This window comes from Trichosurus vulpecula, chromosome 3 (genome assembly GCF_011100635.1).
Source record: "Trichosurus vulpecula isolate mTriVul1 chromosome 3, mTriVul1.pri, whole genome shotgun sequence".
Classification (NCBI taxonomy): Eukaryota; Metazoa; Chordata; class Mammalia; order Diprotodontia; family Phalangeridae; genus Trichosurus; species Trichosurus vulpecula.
The window spans coordinates 186,526,513-186,536,863 of record NC_050575.1 but is presented as its reverse complement, the minus strand read 5'-3'; positions in this window follow the sequence as shown (position 1 = coordinate 186,536,863).

Genomic DNA, 10,351 nt, shown 5'->3' with positions numbered 1-10,351 from the left:
AAAGCCTATGAGATTCGGCATTTAAACATCATTAGTGAATTCTGAGAGAACAATTTCAACAAAAATCGGTAGGAATAGACTCTAGATTGCTAGGGTTGAGGGGAGAGTAAGAGAGTAGAACAAAAAAGAGTTACAGGGTCCTAGGAGAATTGTTTTAGAGACACTGAAACTCAGTATGAGACAAAGCTGGGTGATGAATGCTATACACAACAAAATGACTTTTTAAAAAGCCACATTAAGGCAATATGATGATCAGTGAAAGAAAAAGTGGGTGTGATAATGAAAACAGATGAGAGAGAAGGTTAAACTAGGAAAACTGCCTGTTCATATCCTTTGACCATTTACCAATTGGGGAATGACTTGTATTCTGACAAATCTGACCCAGTTCTCTGTATATTTTAGAAATGAGGCCTTTATCAGAGACAATGATTGTAAAAATTCTTTCCTAGTTTTCTGCTTCCCTTCTAATCTTGGTTGCATTGGCTTTGTTTGTGCAAAAGCTTTTTGATTTAATGTAATAAAAATTATCTGTTTTGCATTTCTTAATGTTCTCTATCTCTTGTTTGGTCACAAATTCTTCTGTTCTCCATAAGTCTGACAGGTAAACTATTCTTTGCTTTCCCAGTTTGCTTAAGGTATCAGCCTTTATATCTAAATCATGTACTCATCTTGACTTTATTTTGTATATGATGTAAGATGTTCGTCTATGCCCAGTTTCTGCGATACTATTTTCCAGTTTTCCCAGCAGTATTTGTCAGATTGTTAGTTCTTATCCCAGAAGCTGGAGTCTTTGGGTTTATCTCTGATATTGATTTTTGACAAAATTATGGAGAGTGGGACAGTCATTGTTTGCCTGATTTCTTGAAAAATTCTAGAACATATTATGGACTTTGAGAAAAGGAAGTAGTAATGCTCAGGATCCATCAGGAGTTCATCAATAATAAGTAATGCCAGACTAATCTGGTCTCACTTTTTGATAGTTACTAGAATGATAGATAAATAGAATGTCACACACACTTTCCAATACCTTGCTGAAAGGGATAGAAAATATCTAAAGATATCTTTGTAAACACAATAGGGAGGACTGTAGTTTGGATACAGGTGGATTTTGAAATGGTTGAGTGACTATCACGGAGTAATGTATAAGGAATTCATATCTATGTAGAAGAAAATTTTTTGGTAAGATCCATGTTTGGCTCTTCTTGGTTCATGATTTTATTTTTAAAAAATAATGTTTGTTGATTTTTTTATATTACCTACATTATCTCCATATATGCTCTTCCTTACCTCTCCCTGAAAGCCAAGTGTATAACAAAATTTTTTAAAAGAAGAGAAATGAAAAAAGAGTTTCACAAAACTAATCAATATATCAAAAAATTGATGTTATATGTAATATTCCATATCTGAGGCTCCCCACTTCCACAATAAAATAAGGGGGGATGTTTTTTTCATATCTCTTCTTTGAGAACCAAGCTTGGTGATTATAAATTTATAACATTTAGTGTCATTTTTTTTGTTGTTCTTTTTCACTGAAAGTTTTTTCATTCTACTTATTTGACTATTATTTATGTCTTTATATGCTTCTCTGCATTCATCAAGTTCATAGTTTTTTTAACAGAATGATACGTTCTGTTTCTTTCATTTACATTTTGTTTAGACACTCCTCATTTGATAGGCATCTGCTTTGTTTGTAGTTCTTTGCCACCATAAAAAATGGATACTATAAATATTTTGGTGTGTAATAATACCTTTTTCTATTTCTGTCTTAAACTCCATAGGATGGTGTACCCAGCAATGGAATTTCTGGGTCAAAGTATATGGGTATTTCAGCTACTTTAATTGTATAATTTTGAGTTGTTTTCCAGGATGGTTGTATCAACTTACAGTTCAACCAACAATGTATCAGTGTTTTAATTTTTCCACAACCTAATTTTGAATATCCCCAATTTTTGTGGATATAAGGTAAAATCTCAGTTTTAATATAAAAAAAATCCCTCTTATTACTAATGATTTGGAACATTTAAGAAATAGTTGTTCATATCATTTGACTACTTATATATTGCATAACGGATTTTTTGGCCTGTGTCTTTTATATACTTTGAATATCAGACACTTATCAGAAATGTTAGATAAAAAGCCCATTCAACATTTTGTTTCTTATCTAGGTTGTATTAGTTTTATTCATGAAAAAGCATTTTGATTTCATGTAATCTGTATTATCTATTTTATCTTTTATGATTGCTTCTATCTCTTGTTTGGTTAAAAATTCACCTCATATGCATGGCTTGAAAGACTCTGTATCTCTTCTAAGTTTTATGATACATTTTTCAATATTCAGATCACACATCCATTTTGAATTTATTGTAGAAAAGTAGTCCAAACCTAATTTTTTTTCATATTTTTCCAGTTCATGTTGAAGAGGAATTTCTTTCCTAGGTCTACTGGACATTGAGTTACTAAGTTCATTTATTTTTGATATTTACTTCTCTAATCTGTCACATTGATCTACCTTGCTATTTTTCTATTCTACTAATTCTAAAAATCAGTACCCAAAAACTTTCTCAACTTCAGATTTATGATATAATTTCATACCTGGGTTATTCTTTTCCTTTCATTCTTTTATTTTTTAAAAAATAATGTTTCCTTTGATATTCTAGATCTTTTATTCTTACAAATGACTTTTACAATTATTTTATCTAGCTTGGTAATAGATCTCTTTGGTAGTTTGATTGTTATATTACTAAATAAAATTGAATTAACTTTTGTTTTGTTTTATTTCAAGACTAGGCGTCTCTCTTTCGCCAAGGTTGGAAGTACGGTGGTCACTAGTCAGTCAGATCTGATCAGCACGAAAACTTTGACTTGTTATATTCCTGACCTGGGTCTGCTCACCCTTCCTTACATATCCTAGTAGCCCTTTGCTCCAATCAGACTTAGTGAGGACTCATGGTCAGTTTTAGCCCTAATGCAGTTTAGAACTCCCAAACTCAAACAATATCCACCTTCAGTCAGACATATGCCACCAAGCCAGGCATAAATTAAGTTTGGTAATGATATAATATTTTCCTAAATTGGCATGACACAGCCATTAGCAATGAAATATTCCTTTAGCTACTTAAGTTGTTCTTTGTGTCAATATGAAATACTTTCTAATTGTATCTATACAGATTTTGAATGTACATTAGTAGATTGACTCATAGATATTTTACCCATTTTGCTATTATTTTGAAGGGGCATTTTCTCCTTATTACTTTCTTCTGGTTTTATTTCTATAAAAATGCTATTGATTTTTGTCAATTCACTTTTTTGTGGCCTGTAACTTTTCTGAATCAATAATTATCTGTTTCTTTGCTGATTCCCTAGGGTTTTTAAGCTAAACTATTCTCTTACTAGCAGATGGACACATTTGTCTCTTTTTTGTCAATGCATATGCTTTACTTCTTCCTAATTGCTGCTTGTATTTCTAGACCTATGTTAAAATATAATGGAAAAGGGGAATTCTTCTTTTACTCCAATGTTTATTCAAAAAATGTCTAGTACTTTGCCTCAATGTTATCTTTATCATTGGTAAATGATATACAGAATTTGTACATTACATGAGGTTAAGATCTTGATATATTAGAAGACTCAATAGGCTATAATGATGGGACAAATCTACTGAGATCTAAATCATAGAAATAAATGTAAAATCTTATACTTTGGCTCAAAAATAGAAAGCAAAGGTACAAAATAGGGTTTAAGTGGTTAGGCAACATTTCATGTGTAAAAAGATTTGTCATTGTGGTAGATTTCAAGCTCAATATGAGTCAATAATGTCATATGATATAGTGTCCAGAATGAAGGTATCAGAGAACACATGGAATACCATAATCAGCTTTTGGAATTATATTTTAAGAAGGATCATAATAAGCATATCCAGAGATTGACTAGCTCTCAAGAATGGAGCTATCATCTCCATTCCTTCATGGCATGTTTTCTAATTCATTCACCATGCTTTACAAGACTGGTGGAAAGAACTGAATATATTTGACTTTTTAAAATTTTATTTTCTTTTTAGTTTACAACACTCAGTCCCACAAGTTTTTGGGTTCCAAATTTTCTCTCCCTTCCTCTCCTCCCCCTGCCCCTCAAGAAGGCATGTAATCTGATATAGGTTCTAAACTTATTTACATAATAGTCAAGTTGTTAAGAAGAATTAAAACCAATGTAATGAATCATGACAAAGAAGAAAGGAAACCAAAAAAGAAGGGAAAAAAAGAAAGCAAATAGTTTGCCTCAATCTGCATTCAGACTCTGTAATTCTTTCTCTGGTGGTGCATAGCTTTTTCCATCATGAGTCTTTTGGAGCTGTCTTTGAACTTGCATTGATGAGAAGAGTCAAGTTAGTCGTTACAGATACTGTGTTTCTGCAATAGTGTATAATATTCTCCTGGTTCTGCCCCCCTCACTCAACATCAGTTCATATAAGTTTTTCCAGGTTATAATGAAATGTGTCTGCTCTTCATTTTTATAGCACAATAGTATTCCATTACATTCATATACACAATTTGTGTAACTTTTATGAGTCTTGAGACTTGGGAAGAGGCATGATAGTTCACTTCAACATTCTGTGATACTACAATGTGAAACAGTGATTATTCTTAGGCTACTTGGTCATAGAGAAAAGAACTTGGAGCTATATTTTGAAATTACCAGTGGTATATCTTAGCTCAATACAGAGAAACTTTCTGACAATCCCAAAGGGAAATGGGTTGCATTGGGAAATGTGAGTTCACTGTAACTGGAGGTCTATTATCATGGAAACTTTGTAATCATGCATCAGTTATGCTATCAAGGAAGCTCTTGATCTGAGTTCAAAACCTGCCTCAGATATTTACTAGAAGTATGACCCTGGGCAAGTTACTTAATATCTCTTTGTCCTAGTTACCTCATCCGTAAAATGAGAATAATAACAGCCTACCTCACAGGGTTGTTGTGGGCATTAAATGAGTTATAAAACATAAAGTAACATGTAATCTTGAGTTAAAATGTGTTATTATCATAACATATTTGTTATATCATAATGAATGTAATTACATTTTAATATAATAATTAATATATAAAATGAGTTATATAAAGTAATATGTAAATATAATATGTGAAGGTTTTGAAACCTTAAAGCTCTATATAAATGCCAGTTGTTGTTTTTAATTATTACTATATGCCAAGCATGGGCCTAGACTCTAGAGATATAAAGACAAAAAAAAACATGCCTACCCTCCCTAAATTTACATTTTATTAGTATGTTCTGGATGACTCCATCTCTGAGGTTTATTCCAAATGTGAGAATCAACGATTCTTTAAGCCTTATCTAACAAGTCCTTATTCCACAGATGCCACTGCTAAGCTCCCGTGTAATAAAGGGACAAATATTTCCTTCAGAAATGAGAGAAGCTGATTTCCACATGACTTATCATACATTTTTAATATTTTTCAATTCATGTGAAAATTCAAGAGAATGTACTTCTGTGGACCTTGCTTTTTTTTCCTTTTGTGGTTCCTATCACATCTCTGCCAAATCTAGTGGATTATATGATATAGAAAGTCTGATTTATGGGCCTGGTCATAATATATTTGTCTGTGTACCATCAATAAGTTGGGGCACTGTAGTAAGAAACATGGAAGAGAGCATAATGCTATCATTCTTAACGTGGAAAAGAAGCAGTTGATTTCAATGATGTTTTTATCAGGATATTCTGGACCCCTGAAATCACATATTGACTTAGAAAATGACAAATTAACATTATCTGTCGTATCATAGGGCAGCTAGGTCATATAGTGGATAGAGCAAGGTAGGCCAGGAGTTAGGAATATCTGAGTTCAAATCTGGCCTCAGACAATTACTAGGTGCTTGACCCCGGGCAAGTCACTTCACCCATATTTATCTCAGTTCCTCATCTGTAAAATGATCTGGAGAAGAAAATGGCACCTCAATATCTTTGCCAAGAAAACCTCATGGACTCTGAGTTTGGACACAACTGAATGACTGAAGAAGAAGAACAACAGCAAGAATGTTGTTTTGTATTTTTATTTATTTTGTTAAAAACTTCTCAGTTATGTGTTGATCTGGATGGGCTGCACTCTCAGAGTTTTGTAGCCCTTTGTTCCTAGAAGGCTGAAAGTTTGACATCTTGATCTGGAAAGCAGCAGACTGTTTGAAAGGGGCTAATATATGAGTAGTTAGGTGGATTCTGGCAGTGGTTGTTACTTAGTTGTTAGAGAATATGCAACTTTTAGAGAGGATTGGCATGTTTGGTGAGAGAGTCGTGCTGGGGTCCAAGGCAGGGACGTACCATTAGAGGAAGGAGGGGTGAATAGTATAGTAGCTAGTACCTCCCTGCTAATGGAGACCCAGGTTACTGTAAATCAACCTGACAAAGCAGTAGGGAATTGTAAAATTTAGTTGTTGGAAGGAGCTCAGTGGTTATCCAAACCATACCTAAACAAGAATATCCTCTACAACATTCCCTAGGAATAGTTTTCCTGCCTTCTTTTGAAAGTTTCCAACAAAGAGGAATTTGCTACCCCCAAAGGCAGGTTATTCTCATGTTAGATAGCTTCATTAATAGAATTCTCTCTTCCTCACCATAATACATTATATGCAAATCTGTCTCTCTGACTATTTCTCTAGTTCTTGTCCTATTGAGTTAAACAGAACAGTTCTAAAAATAATAATACCTGGCATTTATATAATGCTTTAATATTTGAAAGCACTTTACGCTTATTATCTCATTTTATCCTCACAACAACCCTGGGAAGTAGGAGCCATTATTACTGTCCATTTTACAGTTGAGGAAACAAAGGCAGACAGAGGTTAAGTGACTTACTTCAGTTACATACCTGAAGCTGGAATTGAACTCAAGTCTTCCTGCAGCACCTAGTTGTGTAATCTTTAAAATACTTGATTAAAGTTACAAATTTCTCCTAAGTCTTTTTCCCCCTCCAAGATAATCACTACTATTTAATTTAGAACTTAGAACTGAATGCAGTAATCCCTTGTTGGTAGAGCAGGGAATTCTTTCAATTATTCTGGAAAAGCAATTTGAAATTATATTGAAAGGAGTGTCTAGTTATGGCAGAAACTTTACCTCAAGGAAGTAAAAGACAAAAAGAAAGTTCCCATATATAGCAAAGTATTCATAGCATCACTTTTTATGGTAGCGGAAATCTGGAACAAAGCGGGTATTAACCAATTAGGGAAAAATGAAACAATTGTTGAACAAGAATATAATAGACTATTAACTATTGTTGAATCATAACAATTGATTTATATGAAGAATTCTGAGAGACATGTAAAAACTCATATAAACAGATTTAGAATGAAATAAGCAGAACCAGGAAGACAGTATGTCATTACTACAACAACACAAAAAGAAAGAACAAAATTAATGAAATTGAATGTTAAAAAATTATAATGAACAAACATCCTAGCCTTCAAACCCTGCCTCAAACATTAACTGCATGGCCTTGGGCAAGTCATTTGAATTCTATCAGTGTCATTTTTCTTATCTGCAAAATGAGAATAATAAAAGTACCTACTTCACAGGATTCTTGTGAGGATCAAATGAAATAGTATGTTAAGTTCTTTGCAAACCTTAAAGTGCTACATAAATGATAGCTATTATTATATTACTATTATATTACTACAATTTCACAGTTTTTCTCCCATTCACTATAGTCCTCCAAAGATCAGTGACAGTGGCTCACCAATTACATCTTGACTTTTCAGTACTCTGAGGAACAGTTCATCTGGGCTCTTGACTTGAACTCATCAAAGGTAGCTAAGTATTAACTCTTTCTACATTAGTTATCGTTTCCACATCAGTCTTTGTTATTATTGTTGTTTTCCAGTCCAAATGGCATTCACTTTGTTACAAAAAATAGAAGCAGTATGAGTTAAACAGCTCTGCTTTCTTTGTCATAAGCTATCACCTCAAACAATATTTCTATCTTTTCTTTGATATTCCTTTTTTATTTCTATAGCTAAATAATGATGAAAGCATATTAAAACTCACAACTGTTGTCCTTAGCTTTCCTCAACAACCTTGGCATAATGTGAGCTTAAATGCTCCTTATGCTATTCTCATAAGAACATGCCACATTTCTTCTTATCATCTATTACCAACCTTTGCTTCTCTACAATTAGAATTATACAATTCTAAGTTTCTTCATGTTACCTTTGTATCTGTATTAGTCACTTTAGGCATTTCTCTTTTTTTCCTCCTTTTATATAATTGTTTTTTCTTTTTGTCTTGAGATTCCTTTTCTTGAGACCTTCCAAATCTTGACTGACTTCCCCTGTAGAATTTTAGACTACAGTTTTCTAGATCTCCTTTCTCTGAACTATTTGAAATCTGCTTTTCTATAATTGAAGGTATGTGTTGGCTCAGTTTTCTCTCCTTATCAATCACAAATTCTAAAAAAGAATGAACACTTCACCCAAGTTTCCTATCATTTGTGTCACATTAGCCGTTTCCTCCTTCATGGTGAAAATTGCATCTAGAATAGTATTTCTCCTTGTTAGTTCCTTCATCACTGTAAAGAGAAAACTATCATTATGCAGGTTAATAGATTAATATTTGGTCCACTTTGGGCAGAGAGAACTCCAGCAGCTGCCCAGACTATTGATCCCAACCTGCCATTACTCCTCTACTATCCCTTACTGTCAGTAGTGATATCTGTTCCTGAGCTTCTTATCCATTTTCTCCCACTGTCCAGGTTGTCTGAGGTATATTCTAATGGCAAACTTGTTTCTGATTCTCTCCCAGTTGATTTTTACCCAAATGTTTTCCACTGTCCTTCATGTCTTCTGGCTCCTGATTTTCTCACTTAAGTATATCTTCTGGTATTTGGTTACTCATTTTCTTCCCTCTTGCCCCTTTGCCTACTCTGTTTCTTTTGAATAAACTATAACCATGGAGAGCCATATTTCAGGAAGGACTCATTCCACTGTCTCAGTAAAATTTATAAAAGCAAATTTGCCTCCTAGCTTTAGAAACCTTAGTTCATCTTGCTTGCTAATTATAGCATGCTTTTGCACCTGAACCTCTAAAGCCATGTTTTAATGCCATATCCTTTCTCAGATTTTATCTCCTGTGAATTTCTGGGTATAAACACTGATCTTCTAATATTGTTGCTTCTCTCTATAGTATAGGAACAGCTTTCTCTCCCTTCCTTTGTTGGGGATGTTATACATAGGATTTATGTTTATAAATTTTAGGGTTCTTTCCAATTCTGAAATTCTATGATTCCATGAAAATTAATGGTCCATCTTATGGCCAAGAACAGGCATTTTAAATGTAGATGACCCCAGCAAATATCTTGCCACACACATAATAAACTTTGAGGTAGCTATAATTCATTTTGCCATCCATACCCATTCCTGTTACAGTCATTTTTTTCTTTTATATGGTGAATCAATCATTAAAATTCTGTAAATTCTTTTGATGCTAGTTGATCCCCCCTCCCCAGTACCTTTGTGTCTCTTTTGTATGTTTGTACTAATCTACACAGGCACATGTCAAAACCCTTGTAGAATGTAAACTCTTCGAGAACAGAGGCTGTTTCAATTTTGTTTTGTATCTTTAGAGTCTAACACTACCTGGAAAGTAACAGTTGCTTAATAATGCTTATTAAGTGATTGAAGCTCTTTTTTCATCATGACTTAGTGTTTGTGAAATTATGATCAACTTTCCTTTTTGGCAATATTTGCTGTGTTCTGCTTTTGAATCTTAGGTCACAGCTACACTTCACACCTCCCAAGAGCCGTGGAACCTAATTACATAATTATCTTCCTTAGCTGTCATGTCAAGGAAAGATCACCTCAACACTTTCCTGTCTCATAATGTAGCTAGACATATATAAGTATATATCAATTAGGAGAAAGTGAAATATACCTTATTTAGAATCACAACTAAGTTAACACTTTGACCTTTCCTAGGAGATGAGCACCAATATGGAAAATACTGTATTCACTCATCTTAGAATGTTTTATTTCCATTTGTCAGCTGCTAGATTGCAGTGTCATATATGTTTAAATGCCAAATTTTTGAGAAAGACTCCTGGCAGTCATCCTAACCATGGATAAGGAGATGATATGATTGGTCAAAACCAAGCAAGGGGGTTATAAAAGAATAGCTTTACTTAGTTTATAAGGATCAAACACAGGCAAAGGATACATGTTAAATTTCTGGTTCTGACTTTGGTTCATTTGAGTTGAGCATCAAGACGTTCTGGTGTCCCTCTCTCTCCAGAGATACAGGACTCAGAGTACACAATACATGGAGTTATGGTGTAGAGAGGGTGGAATGTT